This window comes from Canis lupus, chromosome 35 (genome assembly GCF_048164855.1).
Source record: "Canis lupus baileyi chromosome 35, mCanLup2.hap1, whole genome shotgun sequence".
NCBI lineage: Eukaryota > Metazoa > Chordata > Mammalia > Carnivora > Canidae > Canis > Canis lupus.
In genome coordinates, this window is record NC_132872.1 from 18,797,735 (window position 1) to 18,813,751 (window position 16,017).

Below are 16,017 nucleotides of genomic sequence, written 5' to 3' on the forward strand. Positions count from 1 at the left end.
ACATGACTTTTGTTGTCTAATGAGTTGTAACAGAGATAAGCAAATCTTAGTAAACCTTTCATTGATTTGTATTTTTGGCCTCAAGTATTAAAATATATAATAACTTCTGGCATTTGATTTCTTGTTTGGGGATAATTATTGCAAGATTCAAGAGATGGTGTATGGACTTGCTTTTGAAGCTTTCTTGTCAGGGCTAGGGTATCTAACTTTAGGAAAGAATCACCCTCATGTTTGACTCAGGACATAGGAACTCTGTCTAGAAGTTGTAAATGATATTTCAGCTTGAATTGGTTGATCAAATTGTTAGAACCAAAGAGAATCTATTCAGAAAAATCAACACTTTAAAAAGATTTAAAATTTTACTTCTATTAAAAAATTACCATAAAAGACTATATAATAGCATTCGTGATTATGACATGTGAAATACCTGGCATTTGACTGTAGTGTTCTCTTCTTGTTACGATAAGCACATGACATAAGAGAAACCTAGTATCTTAATTTTAGAAAACAAATGTAATAAAGATTTAGAGAACAGGTAGGCTTGTTTTGTTTTAATATAAGTGCAAGCCTATTATAAATGAATGAAGCAGCAGTTGTTTTTCAGTAAAAGTCTTACTTTAAGCCTTCTTTATTAATATATAGCGTTGTAGAAATTGGCTTTATTTGTGACAAATAACAGATCCTTCTAACATTTGAAAAGAATAAAAAATGCTGCTTGCTTAGCATTTTGATTTGTAAAGACAGAATTTTCAAAATGAATCCCTTCCAGATTTTTTTACTTATGAAAGGTCCTTACATGAGAACAGTTTTCTAAATCTAGTGGCTCTCTCACTCTGCATTCCTAACCAAGAGTTACAATAACAAGCTTTTCACCCAGGGATGAGTTACCTGCCTTGAGTAGATGGACCATGAGCAATTTAGGCCATTGCTTCATTATATGAGACAGAATATGTTATCACTAGATCCACAGTCCCATTTTCACGGAAGCTTTATTTGGAGAATCTGTAAGTGCTTGCCTATCACTGAATATTTGCCTTGAGTCCATAGGGTCAATGCTGTGAAGCTATTTCCTTCAAGTAAAAGCTATTTACCCAATAGAGAAATCATAGCTGTCATGTTTAAAGGTACATGAGTATATACGAAAGGAATAAGGCCTCCAGTTCACACTGGGACATGCCATTTCTTCAAGTGGATTGCCTTGGGGGGGTAATATTTTTTAAAATATACGTAGTAGCCATAGATGATAGGAATAACAGATCATTTGCTTCTTACTGCTCACATTTGCTAAGACTCATATGAAGATTTTCCCTGGGCACATGAATCAGTTTAATAATGATTGCTGCCAGTTGGTGGCTAGACATCAGACTGCCAGCCTACTCAACAGTGTTGCCATCTGCTATTTGGATTCACAGTGTGCTGCTGCTACGCACCACCTCATTAAGAACGGGACCCTTGTGAGCCATAGACAGTAGCTTATTCAAGTGAGCTGAAGCAAACTCCTCCCAAGCCACATTTGTAGAGGCTGCATGCATCTCCTCTTATTTGGGAATTGCTCTATGCTGATCATGCAGTCTGATAGTTCACTGTCTCTGATCATTTAGGTGTTAGGTCTTTCAAGCCAGCTCCTTGTTCCAAAGTAGTGTTAAAATGAAAAAAGTGATTATTTCAAAGATTTGTAAAAAAAATATTCATCTTTTTTTTTTGGTAATACAATTAACACCTTGGAATGATTTACTCAGTGGTTTGCCAAACACAAATATTGTAATAAGTCAAGTGTGTTATAATTCATCTGACTTTTTAGGATAAAAAGTTCTGAAGATTTTTCAGTTTTGCGGAAACCATACTGCCCCAGTTTTTATTTCTTGAAAACTGATTCTCAAAGGTTTTCATTGTATTTTTTTTCCTCCTACTAAATATCTGAATATTTATATTCAGATATATATAAATAAATATAAATATATTTATATTAATATATATTAATATCTGTCGAATGCAAAATAGTTGTATAAGTCTGATGGAAATGAGTGCATTTTATCTACTACCACTGATCACCTTAGAGATTTAAGCATTTTTGTAGAGAAAGAGAAAATTTATTTGCATATGTCATATAATACTTAGACCTTCTCCATCTACCTCAATAGATAATAGATTTTGTAGCACTTAAAAATTGGACAGTTATATTTCTAAACTGGGCTGGTTTCAAATATCAAAGGAATTCACAGGCTGGTGTTCAAGTCTCAGGCACCCCTCCCCCAACCTCCACACAAATACTCAGTTCTCATGCTTGTACTTTCAGGCATCCAAACTATGCTTTTTCAACCGTATGTTTGTTAGGTACTTGGAGAAGAAAGATTTTATTTTATTTTATTTTTTATTTTTTGAGAAGAAAGATTTTAATGGGCAAATAGAATTGGGAAATGGGGCATCTCAGATTGGGTTCTCCAGGTTTCAGACTCTGAGATGTAGTTTTTTCTGTAGGATGTTTATTAAGAAGAGCCAACGGGACCAATACTTGTAGAAAAGAGGAAGAAAGGGAGAAGCTGAGTTGCAGGGCAGGTCCAACAGCAGCTTTGGCCAATGCCATGGGGGAGATCTGGAGTTGGAATGACCTTCAGAGTTGTCCTGAGATGGTAGAGAGAACAACTTCGTACGTATCTTTGCACTAGTAGGTCATTGGATATGGGCGACCTCATGAAGAGGAGGGACCTTAGGTAAATTGGTTCTTTGTGGCTGGGGCAATTCTCAGAGAGCTGTGAGCCGTAGGCTGCCTGCCGACAGTACTCCCAGCAAATGAGGAACAAGTCCTTCCCTGAAGGGGGGTCTGGGCCATGTATCACAACTCTGCCACATGGGCCAGGTCAAGTCATGTCTTTATGAGAGTTGCCCTACACATTCACATATGAATGGCTTTGAGATTTTGGCACTGAAGAAACCTCCTAACTTTGTTTCTCTCCTAACATCAATTTGTAGCTTATGGAGCTAGTGTTCCACAGAACAGAATTTTATAAATGTCTCCCCATCTTATGTGCCCTGCAGGCTGTGTTGAAAGAACTGAATACAGATGGTTTGCTCCGGGCAATCCTGCCCAGCAGTCCTGCTTGAGAACTTTGGTGTTGGTATATTAGCTATGGGCTTGTAAGTCACACCCTCGGATGTGTGGGAGAAGTGACTTTATTTTTTCCATAACTGAACTTAATTTATTCCTTAATCTCTCATTCTGCCTGACGGCAAACACACACACATTCACCAAATCCTTCACTTTAATAGTTGTCCAGGTATATAGACGTTATATTTTAAGATAATTTACTACAATGTCTTCTCTACCACCCAGGCTGTAGCTAAGCTCCAGACTTGGGTTATGTCATGGTTTAGGGGATGTATTTGATTCTGGATTGGCATCTGTTCATATTGACTTTTCCGGTTCTCACTGATATCACCCTCCATGCTGACATCTTTTGAGATATCTGCGTTTCCATCCAGAACCTCTTCAAAGAGTTCATACCACATCTTCGCCCAAGAGGTCCCTCAGGTCTGTCAGCTATTGGGGTAATTTCTCAAATGTTTTCAATCAAATCAAGAAAAACATTGGTTTGATTCAATGATGCCATGATATCTGTGTAGTAGTTTAGGATCCATCTGCTTGATTGTTCTTTTTTATTAAGATTTTATTTATTCATGAGAGAGAGAGAGAGAGAGAGAGAGAGAGAGATTGAGAGGCAGAGACACAGGCAGAGCGAGAATCAGGCTCCCCACAAGGAGCCCGATGTTGGACTCAATCCTGGAGTCCGGGATCACGCCCTGAGCCAAAGGCAGACACTCAAAGGCTGAGCCAGCTAGGTGTCCCTGCCTGATTGTTCAATGCAGATATTTCTACTACAGTTTCTAATATCACAGCATCAAAACTATGGAAGTGTCTCAAGATAACCAGACAGGAGGTGGAGCACTGGTCTCTCCATTCTTGTTTCACGTAAATTTTTTTCTGGGGGTTCTTATTTGCTCTAACTTAGAATATTGAAGCTCTCATCAGAAACCTTCACCAGCTGTTAACTCGTTTGCTTCTTCTCAACTGTGATTTATTTTCTTTTCACTTAGTTCTGAGATGTTTTTTTTTCTTCCTTTGAGTGAGTTTGGAAAGTGAGGGTAGGGCATAGAAGCGATTAGCCAGACAAATATCCCTCTAGCCCTAAATTTTATGACATGATTTTGGTTTTTGGAATCTCAAAAGTCAATAAACTAACTTTTTTCTTTTGCATGTTTATTCTGATGATTTGTCTATGGCCTCTCTTCCTCAAGGCGTGAAGCTTACTGTCCAGTTTGAATGAGGAGATGAGCTTGGGTGCGGATAGATGCTGGTGTAGCAACAAAGCATTTGCTCAAGAGAAAAATACCTGTAGTTTTATCCTTTATTCTATTCTATTAGTCTATTAGTGTATCTTTGTGCAAACACTATCTGTCTTAATTTCTGTAGCTGTATGATGGGTATTGATATCTGGTAGTGTTAAGCCTTCCAGCTTATTCTTTAAGAATATTGGCTGTTCTTGGTCCTTTCTGTTTCCATTTCCATTTTAGATCCAGTTCATTAATTTCCTCAAAAAAAAAAAAAAAACCTGCTAGGATTTTTATTGGGATTACCTTGACTCTATAGATAAATTTGGAGCAAATTAAAAATATTGATTTTTAAAAATATTGAGTCTTCCTTCCATTAACATTATTTATACTTCAATTTATTTAAATCTTCTTTAATTTCCCTTAGCAATACTTTTTAAAGCTCTATGCTCAATGTTGGGGTTGTACTCATGACCCCAACAGAGTCACATACTTGACCAAGTGACCACCAGGTGCCCCTCTCTTAGCAATATTTTATAGTTTACCATGCAGAAAAATCATAAATATTACAATTAGTTTACTTCTAGGTACTTGATGTTTTCAATACTATTGTTTTAAAATATTTTATTTTCTCCCAGTTGATCCAGTACTGATATGTAATTCAATTGATTTTTTAAAAATTTTATTTATTTATTCATGAGAGACACAGAGAGAGAGAGAGAGAGAAAGGCACAGACACAGGGAGAAATAGGCTCCATTCCATGCAGGGAGCCTGACGTGGGACTCGATCCCAGGTCTCCAGGACCACACCCGGGACTGAAGGTGGTGCTGAGCCACTGAGCCACCCAGGCTGTCCAATTCAATTGATTTTGATAGTGACCCAGTATTATGATTTTCTGACCTTGCTAAATTCAGTTATTCTAATAGCTTATTTGTAATGATTTCAGATTTCTACCTACACAATCACATGGTTAACAATTTTATTTTATTTTACTTTTCAATATATGTTTTTTTTTTTTTTTACTCTCTCTCCCTCTTTACCCTTCACTGTCCTGTATAGGCCATCAAGTGCAATGTTGAAAAGAGGTGATGCAAGTGAACATCATTGCCTTAATTCCAGTATTAAGGGGAAAGGTTTTATGTTTTACTATTAAGCTATTATGTTAGCAGTAAGTTTTTAGTAGATATCCTTATCAGGTTAGGAAAATTCTTGTCTATTCTAGTTTACTGATAATTTATGTGCTGGGTGTTGATTGTCTTTTGCTTATTCTGTATCTATTGAGAGTATCATGTTTTTCTATCATTTATTCTGTTATGTAGTGAATTACATTAATTTTCATATATTAAACCAATGTCATGATGTGTTAGCCATTTTACATAGTCCAGATTATATTTGACAATATTTTATTCAATACTTTAGCATCTATGTTTGTGAGATTGATTGGCTTCTGAGCAGGAGAGAGTTAAGTAGCTAACCTCCAATTAATTTATCTCTTGGAAACATATTGGGGGGTGTTTCCTGGAAAGAAAGAAGGAAGATAATCCAGATAACCCAGGCTAATCTTCTTGTAAACATACGATAACAGTGTTCATGTAAATAAAGCAGTATCAATTATTAGGAGGTGAGTCCTTATCTATGAGGTACTTTTAGCAGGAAGCCCATGATTCAGGATTGACTATGGTAAACAAAACCAAAGTCTGAATTTATGGGGCATGGCCCCCAGGAAAATGTCACTCACATAATTTACATAATTATCTGGGTATAAAATAGAGAAGTGTCATGACCTAAAATGCCCCATGTTGTGTGAAGTGTATTCACTTAGAGACCATATCTTTCCAGCTTAGTCAAATAGCTCATCTAATGCCAGAAGGAAGGATCTGGGAAAATGTAGACACTGTTCAAGACTTCTGCTTTACCTGTCCTTTTGATTGCTTATATTCTTGAGATTATTAGCAAAACTTTACAATGGATAAAATCTCTTATTCCTGAGTCTGAGTCTGATTTGACAATCTTGTCTTTTATGTTGTCTGACTCTAATATCCTTTTTTGTAATGTCAAGTGTTGGAATCAAAGTTATGCTTGTCTCATAAAACAATTTAGAAGTGTTTTGTGTTTTCCTATTTAGTAGAAAAATTGTGTAAGGTTGGTATTTTTTTCTACTTAAATATTTGGAGGAACTTACCAATGCAGTCATATGGGCCTGAGTAGTACTTTATGAAAAGTTATGGACTTCCCCTTGTGGTGCAATGTGGCACAAAAGCCCCTCTTTGGCAAGACGATAGGTGCCCCTTCATGAGATGCCTTCATCTTCTCTCTCTGTGGTTAGGCAAATGACTTTCTTATTGTGTTGCAGTCTGAGACTCTTACTATACCTTCTCCGGCTTCCTATTTTAATGGTCACAACCATTTCTCCAAATGAATCTCTTGTGAATCTAATCCTGTCTTTGCATGTGCTTCTTAGAGGACCAGAACTAACACATTTGGACTTTGTTCTAGCAGGTAGATACCTAGGAGTCAGCTCCATACAACTACGGCTTATTTTTAAGCTATGTTAGGGGGCAAGTCTAGAGTAGAAATTTTACTGTCAGGCTAGTTTAGTCCTGCTTACACGGTGTACTCTTCTTGGGGTCCTAGTGAATGTCTGGAGTTCTCAGTGAGGACAAGGCTGGTGGAAATTAAATGCTTTCCCAATCTCATGCTGGTTTTGGGAATTAAGCTTGGTGTTCAGCAATGAACACAAAGGGATGTGTGTGCGGATTTCTGAAATTTCTTTCTCTGCACAACTTCCTCCTCCCTGGTACCGTGCCCTGAAAATTCAAGCCATCTCAGTTTCGCTCAAGTCTCGTCTTTGCCTCCTTCACTCAGCAAGACTGCAACATGATCCAGACTGCTTAAACTCCGAAAAGCAGGGCAACTGTAGGGTCACCTTACTCCTCCTCTATAGTGATCTGTCCTTTGCTGCCAATTGTCCAATGTCTGAAAAGCTACTTCACACATTCTTTTTCCCCTAGCTTCCTGAACACTGACAGCCAATCTTTTTGTAAAATTTCTAATATATGTACTTAGAGCTATGTATTTCCCATAAGCATTTCTCACAGCTTCCTACAAGTTTTTATATATTGTACTTTCATTAGCATTCATTTAAAAATATTTTCTAAATTCCACAATGATTTATAGCTTGACTTGCGGCTCATTAGGAATATGATCCTTGAATTACAAGCACTTGGGACTTTTTTTTATTTTTACGTAACTGATTTCTGGTTTAATTCATACTCTATATGATTTCAACCTCTGTAAATTAGTTGAGATTTGATTTGTGATCAATCATATGGTTAGTTTTGGTGAATGTTTTGGGTGAACCTTAAAAGAATCTGTATCTTAAAATTTTTGGATGTACTATTTTATATTATGTCTTATTCATATGTATGGTGCCAGTACACAGGAAATAGTAGGATTTCAACATATATAGAATTGAGTAACTCAAAAGTTTTTACTTGGGCAATTCCAGACCAAATAAGAGAGGATGGTGATAACACTGCAAGATGTAGGCAGAGGGACACCTGGGTAGCTCAGTAGTTGAGCATCTGCCTTGAGTCCAGGGCGCGATCCCAGGGTGCTGTGATGGAGTTCCAGAATCTGGTCCCACATCACATCAGGCTCCCCGTGGGAAGCCTGCTTCTCCCTTTGCCTCTCTCTCTGGGTCTCTCATGAATAAATAAAATCCTTTAAAAAAACCCCCAAAAAACAAAAAACAAGGTGTAGGAAGAGAGAAAACCATTTCTAGTAAGTTGGAGCCTAACTGAGAAACCTTAAGTTAAAGCATGACGTTTCCTCCCCATTCCAAACAATATTAATGCCAACGCTTTATGTGCTGGAAGTTATCCCAATATTTTTCCTTCCTGGTTTTCTACCAATTTTCCCTTAATTCGTTATAAGCTCTGTATCACTAGTGCTGTGTGACAGTAAAAAACAATATTTTAGGAAAAGTTAATGATGTTGATCTATAAAGCTCAGAGACACAAGAAATTGTTATTTTTATTTCTCCACTTCCCCCCAGACAATTCATGATTGTTTTTGAGAGATTACATGAGAATATGTCTAATATCTCTATGCAAAGGTCCAATTTTTAAAGTAGAATCACTGTTGAATCTTCCAAGTCAATTTTTATTCAACTCAGTTCTAATAGTTAGAACTATTATTAAATACATCTTCTAATACATTTAACCTTTGCACTTTACCCCTTTTGCCAACCTTGTTCTGGACACTGACATTTTTGTTTTAAGATTTTGTTTATTTAAGAGAGAGAGAGAGAAAGCATGAGTTGGGGGAGAAGAAAGAGAGCGACAAGCAGACTTGGTGCTGAGCATGGAGCCCACATAGGGCTGGATTCCAGGACCCCGGGATCATGACCTGAGCCAAAGGCAGACACTTACCCAACTGAGCCACACAGTGCTGGATGCTGGAATTTTGACTATAGAAAGGAGGATACAGATTTAGATGAGGCTGCGAGCACCTTCTATAGGCTTGTAAGATACCTCTTACGCACTGTCCTATGTTCTCTAACCTCCGATTCCAGCCACAGTTCTGGTGAACTGTCTGGAGCAGGTTTTGCCCCGCTCTGTGCTGATAGTGCCTTGCTTCAGGTATGCACCAGGAATGTAGCTTCCGGTCCTAAGGCTTCTCTGATGCAGCAGTGTGTGATGCTGTGGTACCGGCTCTCCAAGTCTTTGCATCGCCATGGAGATGTAGCAGTTAACACCCCTTAGGAGCAGCCTTCAACAAGGACGAGCTGCTGCTGAGAGATAAATCCTACTCCATTTCATTCTTTGGGAGTTGGTGGTTCTGAGACAAAGTTGAATAAGAATCCTGAGAAGGATCTGCACATGCTAAGTCATCTATTAACAGTGGTGGACTACTCCATAACACTACCTGTTTTGCTTATATTCTTTCCTTTTTCCCCTGTTCACTCCTTTCATTCCTGCTCCCTGAGATCACATTTTGAAATAGAATGTGCCTACCTTTGTCTCAGGCACTGCTTTCAAGAATAACCTAGATTAAGGGGCACCTGGGTGGCTCAGTCGGTTAAGCGTCTGACTTCTGACTTCAGCTCAGGTCATGATCTCAGGGTCAGGGGGAGAGTCTGCTTTTTCCTCTCCCTCTCCAGTAGGTAAATAAAACCTAAAAAAAAAAAAAAACAGGATTAGGACAATAGGTTAGGAGGATGTTGGTGGATTATATAATGCAGAAATATAATTTTCCTTGACTCTGCATATGCTACAAAGGAACATGCATTCAGTTGACAGCACAGTTTATGGTAATTTTGATGATTTTCCATCTCTTTTCTTTTTGAACATTCATCATCCATCCTGAAGCCTGAATGCCTAGAGAAAAAAAAAAAAGTTGGGTTCAAATTAGCTTAAAATTGAATAGGCAAATTTTTTGTGACGCTAGCTCTAAGCAGTTTTTCTTTGTGAGGGGGCCCTCAGCAATTTGGTTGGATACTTCAATCTAATAAGGAGGAACCCTCAGTCTACTTAATCAGGTAAAGCTTTTTGTTGCTTTGGAAACAGTCATATCATATTTCTTATTCTCCTTGATTAAAAAGCTGGAGCTTTGACTGCTATAATTCCTTTTGCTAAGAAACTCAAGCATACCTTAAAAATGTAAATTACTGGAGCACTACCAGGCCTACTTATTCATGAAAACTGAAGGAATACCCTGAAAGATATAGGGAGTTATTAGCAACAAATTAAAGTTGCCTACATGTCAGCCCTGAGAAAAATGTTAACAATGATAAGGTTTTACTCATTTAAGATATTAAAGACACTACAGAAAGCAAATGGTAAAATTTCCCTGCCCCCTCACAGGAAGTTGTTTTTCTAGTGGTGGGGAAAGTGAGACAATAGCAAATTCAATAATTAAAATACATAGCATTTCAAATAAAGGCTATAGATAAAAATAAACTAGGAAGGAAAGAAGGAGCAAGGTTTTTGTATTGTCTTGTTTAACCCACAGGTCTTGTTGAGGAAATAACAGTTGAACAAAGATCTGAGTATCAGTCATATCTGATTATCCAGATATCTGGATATCTGAGGGAGGAGCATTTGGGGAGAGAAAGCTCTAGGATAGAAAGAGGTCTGTCTGGTTTGACATATGTGAGCATTAGAAGATACGGTTCAAAAGGGCGAGGACAAGGGAGGCAGTGGCAGGTCACCTGAGAGAGGGGTCCTCAAGATATGCAGGGCTGTGTTATACACCGAGGGAGATTTTGAAAAACTAAGGCCATTTTGATGTTACTATGATTGGGGTGGTGGTACGGGCCTTTAGTAAATAGGCAACATTTAGAAAAGTAAGCGGTTTCAACCAATAAGGTGGTTTTCCACATTTTGAGTGAGCTTCAAATGTCCTTCTGCTCATTCCTGCGGATTATGTTAACTTCTAAATTCCATTCATAGCAAGCTAAAATACTGGGATTAAGTCTCCATTGAAAACAAGTATACATCCTAGGATAAATATATTTGAACAAATTCAGACATCTTTTGCTAATATTTTCTTTAAAATATTTTTCTGGGGATCCCTGGGTGGCTCAGCGGTTGGGCACCTGCCTTTGGCCCAGGGTATGATCCTGGAGTCCTGGAATCGAGTCTCACATTGGACTCCTTGCATGGAGCCTGCCTCTCCCTGCCTGTGTCTCTGCCTCTCTCTCTCTCTCTCTCTCTGTGTCTTTCATGAATAAATAAATAAAGTCTTTTAAATAAATAAATAAATAAATAAAATTTTCTTCTCATACTCTTTTCCTTGCTTTTTGAAGAGTTCAATTTCAAGTCTGTTAGACCACTTGCTACCATTCCATCAGCTCATTGATGCTTTGCTTATTTAAAAACATCTTTTTCTCAGTATATTTAAATTTGGATGATTTCTAGTGACCTGTCTTCAAGTTTAACGATCCTTTCATTGTTGTGTCTGACCACTGATAAACCTACCAAATAATTTCAGGTATTGTATTTTTCAGTTCTAGGATTTCCTTTTTTTTTTTTTTTTTAAAATATTATCTGTATCTCTTGAAATTTCCTATCTCTTCATCTAATTTATCTTCCCTTTACTAAGATTCTTTGATGCATTTGTCATGCTTGTTTTAAAGTCTTCTCTACTGGGATCCCTGGGTGGTGCAGCGGTTTGGCGCCTGCCTTTGGCCCAGGGTGCGATCCTGGAGACCCGGGATCGAATCCCACGTCGGGCTCCCGGTGCATGGAGCCTGCTTCTCCCTCTGCCTGTGTCTCTGCCTCTCTCTCTCTCTCTGTGTGACTATCATAAATAAATAAAAAAAAAATTAAAGTCTTCCCTACTAATTCCAACATCTACACTGATTTGTCTTTCTACTGATTTATGACAAAGGCAGTGATCCAGAGCAGTGGAAAAAGGACGGTTTTTTGGACCGTGGTCAGTAGGATAACTATATTGAAATTAATTAATTAATTAATTAACCCTTACTTCATATCCTACTGCAAGATCCATTCTACACAGTGAGATCTAACTGCTCAATGAAAAACAGTATGTTTTTAGATATAACATGTAATATAGATGTAAATTCTTACATGTCACATAGGTGTTTTTAGCAGGATAGCAAAGGCATGAACCATAAAGGAAGACTGATAAATTCGACTTTAATAAAAATAAAACATTTACATTTATTAACATTTAACAACAGATAATTAAAATGCAAGCCACAAGATTAGAGAAAGGTGTTTTTTTGAGGCAGTATTTATAAAGGAAAATGGACTCACATTAGCATAAATAAGTCAACTAGAAAAAGACAAAAACCCAATAGAAAATAAAGGCTCAAAAGGTGCTTTACTAAACAAGGATATTCAAATGACTAGTAATCACATGAAAAGATGTTCTTTTCTCTTTAGTCATCAGAGAAGGGTAAAACCACACAACCACCAAATGTTGGTGAGGGTTTGGAGCAATGAAAACTCACTATACACTGCTGGTTGGGGTGTAAATTTAAAAGAGTTTGGCACTATCAACTAAAGTATAAGCATAACCTATTCCATTCTTAGGAATATATATATATCCCAATAGAAATATGTATCTATGTGATACAATCTATCTATAGGTACATATAACATACAGATATGTATAATAATGTTCCCAGTAGTAGTATTTGTAATTACCCCAAACCTCGAAATAACATGAACATCCAGGATCAGTATAAATAAAAGACCAGACACAAAAGACTCCTTATTATACGATCTAATTTTTATAAACTGTCCACAATAGGCAAACCTATAAAGACAGAAGGTAGGTTTGTGGTTCCTTAGGGCTGGAGCTACAAGGGTGGTAGCTGATGAGTTTGGAGTTGTTTTGAGGTGATGAAAACGTTCTACAATTGTGATGATGATCTCTCTGTGAATATACTAAAGAACTACTGAATTGCACACTTTAAATAGATGAATTGTATGATATGCATTATATTCGCAATACTGTTACTTAAAAAATAATAGTTTAAAGGACAAAATGTGTTATATTCATATAATGGAATGCCAGACGGCATAAAATAACGTAAGGAAAAAATAACCTGTTACAAGCAATAACAACATGGATGAATTTCAATTATAATATAAAGTGAAAGAACCAAATATTATAGAAAACTTAATGGATGATTCATTTCATTGAAATTCACGATCATACAAAACTAATCTATGTATTTGAGGATGAGGCAATGGTTATGTTTGGGGGAGAGGTTGCCTCTGACTGGGCAGGGGGATGAAGGGGGTTAGGGATGGTCTATCTCTTGATTTGCATGGTGGTTCCAAGGATATCTGCTTTAGTCCTTGAAAGTTTATGAACTGCACATTTATAGTTTGCACACTTTTCTGTATTTTGGACTTTAACAAAAGTTTCTTAAGTCTATCATGAATAAATAAATGAAATCTTTTTTTTAAAAAAAGAAATGTCTCAAAAAATATATATATTTCTAAAAATCCAGTTCAGTTATTTGTCCTATTAGTATGTATTGGAACAGGGCCTAAAGAATACATAAACATGGGGATCCCTGGGTGGCTCAGTGGTTTAGCGCCGCCTTCAGCCCAGGGCATGATCCTGGGGTCCCAGGATCGAGTCCCAGGTCGGGCTCCCTGCATGGAGCCTGCTTCTCCCTCTGCCTGTGTCTCTGCCTCTCTCATAAATAAATAAATAAAATCTAAAAAAAAAAAAAATACATAAGCATAATAGTGTTTTTTTTTTTTTGTCAGTTGGATTATGGAGGATTTTTATTTTGTTCTATACATTTTTCAGTATTTTCCCAATTACCATAGTGGACATATATACATTTATCGCTAGGAAAAAAAATGCTATAAAAACACGATTGTCTGACTTACTGTCTCACTTTTATTGTAATTCATTCACGACGTAGGAACTTTGCCCTTTTATTCCTAGATAGGAACCCATGTGGCATCTTCGAGCAGGGGTGGACTGCGGGTCTGGGGGCTTTCTCGGTGGCCTTGCCGCCTGCAGGAGCTCACCGGGGGCCGCCCGCTGGGGAGCAGCAGCAGAGCTGCAGGGTCGGGGCCCAGGGGGTGCAGAACTGGTCTGGGCACTGGGGCAGCCCAGGAGCGGGCGGGTGATGGCCCTCGAGGAGTCGAAGTCCTTGCTGCATCACTGCGGTGGGCCCGGGCCGGGCCTGGGCTGGCAAAGCGGCTCCGGCCTCGTGCCCGGTGAAGCGCCGTCTGGTCCACCCTGGCCGTGCCTGTTCTTGCAAGGGCAGCAGCCAAGAACGTGTGTTTGTTTTTACATTTTCGGAGAGGCCGTCGAAACACACACACCCGCGACAGGGGCCGTTCCCGCTCTGCAAATCCTGCAAACGCCGGGCGCGGGCCGCGGGCGGGAACCGCGTGCCAAGTCCCGGGCGCGGTTTCCAGGGAGGTCGGGCTCGCCGGGGCGGGGGCGGGCGCGGGGCGCGGGCGGGGGGGCGGGCAGCTGCGCCCCGGGTCACGGGGTCGGGCCCCCCGCCCCGTCCCCCGCGTCCCGGCCGGGAAGGCACGCGCTCCGCACCGCATCAACTCACCTCGCACATCCCCATCCCGGGCTCCGCGGGCTCCGCGCAGCCTCCTCCGACCCGAGCCTCTCCCGCGCCGGCCCGAACTGGCGGAGCAGCGCTGCGGGGGCGGCGAGCTGCCGGCGCCTGCGCAGTGGCGGCCGGCCGGCGGGGCTCAGGGCGCAGGCGCGGCCCGAGCGGGGGGCGGGGGGCCGAGGGAGGAGCTCGGCGGCGGCGGAAGGACGCGGCGTGCGGGGTCGGGGCGCGGGCGGAGCCTCGGCGAGCGTGGTCCCCTGCACTCTCGCGTCTCCGGCGTTTTCACCGGCTCGCGGGACGCTGTCAGTGGTTTCGGCCCGCTGGCTCCCCAACCCCCAGGACCGAGGGCCTCTCCCGCCCCGCGGCTCCTCCGCGGCGCTCCTGACGCGTTAGGCTTGATGATGGGGGCGGGGGCTGCCTTCCCTCTGAACCCGGCCGCCGAGCGTCCTTGGCCTCGACGCCCTGGATGCCGGCAGCAGCGCCCCCCGCCCCCGTGACCACCAAGCACGTTTCTAGACGCTGCCGAACGCCTGCGGAATCCCTCCTACCGAGGACTGCTGTCCCGCGGGCTGCAACCCGGGGCTTGAGACGACGAGTGGGGAGCCCGCGCGCCCCGAGCCCCCGTGCCCCGATGTACCGAGCCCCCATGTTCCGAGACCGCATGCACGGAACCCCCATGCCCCGAGCCCGCATGCATGGAACCCCCATGCCCCGAGCCTGCATGCACCGAGCCCCGATGCACCGAGCCCCCACGCCCTGAGCGCCCGTGCCCCGAGCCCCCGTGCTCCGAGCCCAGATGTACCGAGCCCGCATGCACTGAGCCCGCATGCACGGAACCCCCATGCCCCGAGCCCGCAGGCACGGAACCCCCATGCCCCGAGCCCGCATGCACCGAGCTCCCACGCACCAAGCCCCCACGCACCGAGCCCGCATGCACTGAGCCCCCTACGCACCGAGCCCGCATGCACCGAGCCCCCACACACCGAGCCCGCATGCACTGAGCCCCCACGCCCCGAGCCCCCGTGCCCCGAGCCCCCTACGCACCGAGCCCGCATGCACCGAGCCCCCACGCACCGAGCCCCGATGCACCGAGCCCGCATGCACCCCCATTCTTAAGATCCAGCGTACGCTTCGTATTCTTCCGTCGTTGACCCCCCCCTCCCCTGCCAGAACCTTGCTTACCCTACTGCTGTTTGTAAAAGACAAATCGGGATTTAACAAGGCTCACGGGTCGCATGTAGTTATCAAGTCTCTTGAGATCTCTTAAATTTAGAACACTTCCCCAGCCTTTTTTATTTTTTTTGGCGTGGACTCTTTTGAAAAGTTCAGTCCAGTGGTTTACCAGAATATGCTTCAGTTTGGATACTCCCATTGGTTCTTCATTATGTGATTCATGTTGAATTTTATTTATTTTTTTGTATGCTTTGCTGGAATTCCACGTAGGTGATGTTATATTTATTTATTTTCAAAGTACCATTTAGCTTTTTAAACAAGATTTTTTTTTTTTTTAATTTATGATAGACACACACAGAGAGAGAAAGACGCAGAGACACAAGCAGAGGGAGAAGCAAGCTCCATGCCCCGGGAGCCCGACGTGGGATTCGATCCCGGGTCT

At 41.4% G+C, this 16,017-nt stretch overlaps 1 long non-coding RNA gene and 1 pseudogene across 2 annotated transcripts; one reads left to right on the forward strand and one right to left on the reverse strand.

The window, feature by feature from the left end:
* LOC140624675 (large ribosomal subunit protein uL30 pseudogene) overlaps positions 1–16,017 on the forward strand; it is a 95,937-nt pseudogene that overhangs the window by 56,016 nt on the left and 23,904 nt on the right.
* Positions 9,570–14,529, reverse strand: LOC140625240 (uncharacterized). Of its 2 annotated transcripts, XR_012024604.1 has the most exons (3): positions 14,397–14,526; positions 13,711–14,083; positions 9,570–9,708 (listed from the first exon to the last, which is right to left on the reverse strand). It is a non-coding gene; the product is annotated as an uncharacterized lncRNA (long non-coding RNA). The 2 variants fall into 2 exon arrangements; XR_012024605.1 differs by lacking the exon at positions 9,570–9,708 and having other exon boundaries at positions 13,698–14,083; positions 14,397–14,529.